At 39.1% G+C, this 6,222-nt stretch overlaps 1 long non-coding RNA gene across 1 annotated transcript; it reads left to right on the top strand.

Moving 5' to 3' along the window:
- The first annotated feature begins 250 nt into the window (after positions 1-250).
- LOC130180967 (uncharacterized) lies at positions 251-990 on the top strand. The gene is made up of 4 exons (XR_008829499.1): positions 251-337; positions 450-681; positions 798-824; positions 941-990. It is a non-coding gene; the product is annotated as an uncharacterized LOC130180967 (long non-coding RNA).
- Positions 991-6,222: the final 5,232 nt, after the last annotated feature.

The following is a 6,222-nucleotide window of genomic DNA, read 5'->3' as shown; positions in this document are numbered from 1 at the left end:
TGTGCACATGACAGGTGAAATAAGTATAAGTATTCACGTCATGGTTGAGAAAAACTGTTTTTAAGGAGGGGCAAGTTCATCGAGTTTAACATCGAAAGAATAGGATGAAGATGGCGACATTTTTCCTAAAACGCTGGAGGCACCGTTAGATCAGAGGCATTGTCATTATCAGGATTACATCACAGTTAAATAATTCTTCTGGTTGCTGAAGTTAACTACTGACTATTGTCTCCCCTTGTTTGTCATTTGTCTTTTAGAGAGGAAGAAACAAGTCCAGACCAAGATAAGACAGCAGGGAGACAGCATGCACCGTGAACCCTCTCATTTACAAAGAGAAGTATACATTTATTGTTAGTATCACAGTTATTATTTTTATCGATAGGTCTAATGTTTATGTCGTTGCTAAAATTAATTGTTATTCCCCCTTTTCTGCCATCTGTCTTTGCGAGTGAGCGGAGGAAATTTCACAAGGAGGAAGCAAGAAGAACACAACCAAACGAGACAAGCAGAGAAGAAAGGAGAAAACATCATTTAAGAAAGTATATGTTTAATCTGGGATATTAACAGAATTTCTATACTGACTTATTTCTTTTTTTTTTGCCATTGCTTTAGTTGTTAACTGTTCCCCCTCATCTGTTTTGGAAAGAGGAGAGTAACCAACACAAGGAAACACCGTGCACTGTGAGCCCTTTTATTAGGGTATTATTTATAATGATCAGAATTCATATAGTGATCAAATGTTTGCTGACGTTGTTTATTAACTTTATCTCCACCTGTTTGTTGTTTGACTTTTACAGAGAGAAGAGAGGGTGAGAGAAGAGGAGGTGACCATGCACTCACTTTTCAAAAGATGACAGTATATGATATTACCAGAGTTTTCATATCCATCAGATGTGCTTCTGTTTACCTTATTGCTCCTAATCTGTCCTTTGTCTTTCAGAGAGAGAAGAGGAGTGGAGACAAGACAAGGGGAGAAGAAAAGAGACAGCGTGCACTTTGAACTTTCTTATTCAAAAAAGTAAATGTACATGAAATGTATGCAAAATCCGAATTTCTATTATCTGTATGTCTGCATCTCTGCTGAGATTATAAATGCTATTAAAATCATAAAGGAATGAGGAGTGGAATTGCAACTTCAGGCATCCAAATACAAGTAAATGTCAGCGGCAAACAAAAACAACAGTATATCCACTTGAGCTATTAGGACCAGCACCTCTCATTTCCTCTGGGCTGTCTGGCTGTCTGGCAGTCTGCTGGGCAAGCCCACTAAGTTGTCAGTCATGCAGTTACCTGACCAATCTGCCAGCTGCTGATGGCCTGCAGGGAAATAAGGTCTCATTTCCTTCTACCCCCCTCCCAGATCTAAAATGGCATGGCAGAGGTACAGGGGTGCTTGGTAGAGCCATTTACACGTGGCATTTATTCACTAAATGTGCTCACTGGCCTGTGAATAATGCACACTCACTGACTTTCTCTGGCCTTTTTGTTCTCCGGCAAAAAGGGACTAATTTATCAGAACTCTTTGGAACACCGCCGCAGCCGTGGAATAGTTTGTTGTTTCTCTAGATAGTAGTCGTGAAAAGGCCATGCGGATTGCTCCATTTCACCCTGATTCTCATGCTTAACTTCAGTGCTTTCTGTCTGCCCTGTTGTGCCCTGAGCAAGTGTGTAAACTACAGCAACGTGGGGTTTGTATTGATTGCTCGCACAAGGGTCTCTCACAGGTTTAAGACATGAAGGATTTTCTTTGTAAACATGGTACATGTGATCACCAGTGGTTGTTTACGTCTATGTTTATGTGCAACTTACTGTACTTCCATTGTAATGTGTGTTTGGATGGGCATGAATGTACGTTAACACTGTGAAGAGTAAAAAAATTGGAAATAATAAAACATAAATGTGATATTAGAGTTTACATGAAAAGACATCCCTCGTCAAAGCTAGCACCCCTGGGGCGCAAATACAGAGTCTAATCAATAACCACTACACAGCCACAGGATGAAGATCTTAACCATTAACAATCAATTTCAATCTTCGCTCTCTAAGCCATGTATACACCATCCAATATACAGTTCATAAGACCTATAAGTTACTGATTTACAACCTTTGCATTGTTTGTTGTCTTTGCAGAAGGAAAAATAGAAGGAGCTGGGAGATATTAGTATGTTCCTTTAAAATGGGATGTCTAAACTAAAAGCAAAGAAATGAAAGACAAAAGGACGTTGTGGATTCCCCAGACCTCGAAGCACAGGCTAATGAAAATGAGCAAAAGAACGGGTATTTGCTGAGATTAGAGAATGAAAATGAGGAGGAAATAGAGAGGGAATAAGACAAGGGCCAAGGAAAGTTGTATAAAAGAGCAGAAAAAAAGGGCACATGAGGCGGATGGAAAAAATGTTTTGTCCCATCTTGTCTCAGTGCAAATACAGCACATAAACAAAGAGAGCAACAGCAAACACATTCTCAGCCAATGATCTTCAGGGAAAGAAAATTGGACATGAAAGTAATCTCAGTGAAGCTTTATCTTATTGTGTTAGAGAGAGTATTCAACAAAGGAAGCAAGCCGTGGTCTCCTGACTCCGAGTAAAGGATGAGAGGATGTCGCCTGTGTGACTACACAGTAATCATCTCTAATTATTGTTGCCAAAGCTCAAATCCCTGCAATCACACTGGGGCTTAGCTTCACTTATCGCACTCTGCTCTAATGGGATCTGCTTGATTGAAAATGAAGGGTTATCATTCGGATTTATCACACAAGGGTGAACATCCTTATACATGTATATATATATATATATATATATATATATATATTATATATATATATATATATATATATATACATATTACAGACATACAGATACTGTATAAAGGGAAATTTGCAAACTTTGATGCACTTTTATTGCAGCAAACATGATTCAAACTCATTATATAAAACAAATGATGCACTGTACTGACAGAAAAGTTTTGACATTGTGTGATGTTGTGTGGGATGGATGATCCGAAACAAAATGAACAATTTAATAAATGACATAAATAAATAGCAACTACTACTAATGCTAAACTAACACTCTCTTCAAATGTGCACAAATTCTGTTCAGCCAATATGTACGGTGTGCAGCAGTATTCTATGTGTCAATACTATAACACACACACACACACACACACACACAAACACACACACACACACACACACACACACACACACTCGGATTTAGATTACTTGCACCACAGGAGCAATCATTAGATTACACAACTGGTGAAGTGACTCCACATGTTGTCTTTGTGGGAAAGCCTCTGTGCTGTGCCATGGGTACTACAACAGTAAATCTGTCTGAATCACAGTGAAACTGACACCGACACTCTGTTGTTAACATGGACATCAGTGAATCTCAGTCATGTGCAATGTTCTGTTGTGTGTTAACAAAAAGGGTTATCCTTTTTCCAAGGTTATAGTACTCTCAAGTCAGCGGTAGTAGCATTTTATTGCTTCCATGTGAAATCTTTACCAGCTATTTTATCTTGTCTTGATGATAAATCCTGTTAGAGTCAAATTCAAACCAAAGCTTTTTTAATAAAGGTCCAACACAGGAGAAAATATAAAACAATTCTACTTCAGAACAGCTGCCTACTCTAGGCGACTCTGTTACTGGGTGATTTGTTGTATCAGTAAATACATCACAGAAAATTTGGGTTGATTCTCACCGCAGTATTTACTGTAGAATTTCATGTCCCCGTCCTTAAACTGTGGGTTTAATGTCATAAGAGAGCTTGACTGGCAAGGTGCTGTACCTGCAGACTGTAATGTGTGAAAATAGAAACCTAGCTGCCATAGCAAATGTAGAGGAACATCAATATTTCAGCCTTCTTCATGCAGTTCATGCAAAGTGAATGATTCGGGAGCTTAGAAAAATACACAAGTGTGTACAGTTTTTCCCCGTACTGCAGGTTTCTAGCTTTGTTTGATCCAGAGTAGGAGAGGGAGTTGTAATATAAACTGTAGGACAGTGGTTCCCAACCTGTGGGAGCCACTGGTAGTGTAAATAATGCAAGAGGGCCGACAAATCTTTTGCAAAACAGTATAATTTTGATCAAAAAAATGTAAGTATAAAAATAAAATAAAAATATAAATAATGTTTTTAATGAAATTATCTTCATTTTCATATCTGGAGTATGAAAATGGATAGCTGATAGCAACAGGAAGAATGAAAAGGGAAGAGAGTAAAGACCAGTGAGTCGACCAGTGATTTCAGTTCAGTCCTGAATGTTTGATTGTTAACATTAAAATAAAAAGTGCTCTGAGAGCATATTGTCTGACCTCCATATTGTTCTGGGGTTAGATTTTCAAGTGAGCCATGAGTTGGAAAAAGTCGGGAACCGCTGCTGTAGGAGAACAAGCTCTTCTGCAGCTTTTTTTTTTCTCCATTCACTTCCTGTTTCTACTTACAGGGTTGGGCTTGTGGTTGTGTCTAAATACCTGTTCACCTGATAGGAGTTTGTGCTGAATTTAAAAGGTTATCATGTAAGGCTAGAACACGTTCTAAAAACATCTCCACAAGATGTTAACCGAATATAACGTAAAATGTGCAACTAATCAGCTGAACTGACGGACTGTGTTGCTCGCTTCTCTCTTACCACAGCTCTTATTTAACGTAGCCTGACAAGACCTCCTCCCACAGCGTTTACTCTGCTTTGGACTCACTCTGGAAGCACATGAAAGTTTAAAATAGAGTGCTGTTAGTTATGGAGAAAGAGCAGGGAACTGCTGCAGCTTAGTTTTTCCAAGAGCATAAAATTATGTAAAGCTGTATTTTTGCGTGCTAAGTGCTTTCAACCTAAGGGTGTGACATCTCCTTTCCATTTGAGGAGAAAAAGGGAGAAAAAGAAAAAAATCTTCCTTTTGCTTTGCTCATGTGACAAAAAATTGAGCTCAAACATTTTTCTAATGTCTCAAATAGCACAGCAAATCTTTTTGATCCTTATTGGTCTTGTCCTCTCCCAGAGTGATTGATCCTTTTATCAACAAAGGCTTAAGCGTTTGTCTCTGGTGACCTCGCTGCTCTTCATCCTTTGTACATGCAGCATGTTAGTCTTGCAGACAAGCTCATGGTTTGAATACAGATAAACTGTTCAATAACACAGCCAGCCTCAAGTGCATCAAGTCGACATCCATCAGATTTAGTTTCCTCTCTAAATGCAAAGGCAGAACCAATTAGATTTCGGCTGAAATGAGGAACTAGAGTCTTTCGTCATGAGAATAAAAGATAGAGCAGCAAGCCTGTGACTGGAGGGACGAAAATAAGACAAAATATGAAAAAAAGAAAATGGGAAATGGAAAGTGAGTGTGTGCCTGTGTACGTATGTGTGAGAGAGTGAGAGATGACAAGGCAAACTGAAGGCTGCCACGAGGCACCTACACCAATCTCAGAGGTAGATGGCTAATTAATCTCTCAGCAGGAGCGAAACGTCAAAATGCTGAACCACAGACCCAAGACGGCACCGAGCAGGAAGTGGAGGAGGTGGGTAAAGCATCAGCAGGAAAAAGAGGGAAACTAAAGAATATAATGAGCGGAAGAAAACTGGGTGAAATAACAAGTGCATGACAAACAATAACAGAGATCACAGCGTTGGAGGATGTAGGAGTCTTGTTGTTGGCGCTGACGTGATGGGATGTAGCCAAACCTCTGTATTCTTTACACTGACTTATCAGGACAGCAGATTGTTGATGACGGAGCGAATCAATCGATCCTCCAAAAACTGTCTGGAGTGATGAGTACCTGCCCTGAAGCAGTATTTTGAGTCATCAGTCAGCTCCTGTGAAGCTACATGTGATAGTTTTACCAGCGGTGAGACGTTGTGCTCCACACTTTACAGGTCTCAGTAACTACAACAGCTAAGCAGAAATTATTTATTTGAACATGAAATTTAGCTCTTAAATGTGATATTCTTTATCTTATGAGCACAAGTTATTGTCTTGTAGGAAAAAAAATTCTAATCATGTTTATAATAGCTTTTAAATCATAAGATTTAAAAAAAAATCTTTCAGGACTTTAGGGGCTCTGTAGTTTAATCTATTTCCGTAATATTTCCCCCCCAAAAAAACGACTTTTTAGCCGTAATCTCTGCAGTCTAACCTCTACCCCTCTTCTTCCTGATGTTATTATAGACAAGTCTGAATTAGCTCTGAAGGTAGCCTCCACTCACCCACTGACTCATCATCTTGTT

The sequence above is a fragment of the Seriola aureovittata genome, chromosome 14 (assembly GCF_021018895.1).
Source record: "Seriola aureovittata isolate HTS-2021-v1 ecotype China chromosome 14, ASM2101889v1, whole genome shotgun sequence".
Lineage (NCBI taxonomy): Eukaryota > Metazoa > Chordata > Actinopteri > Carangiformes > Carangidae > Seriola > Seriola aureovittata.
The sequence above is the reverse complement of the archived record's forward strand: the minus strand, read 5'-3'. Positions and strand labels throughout refer to the sequence as shown.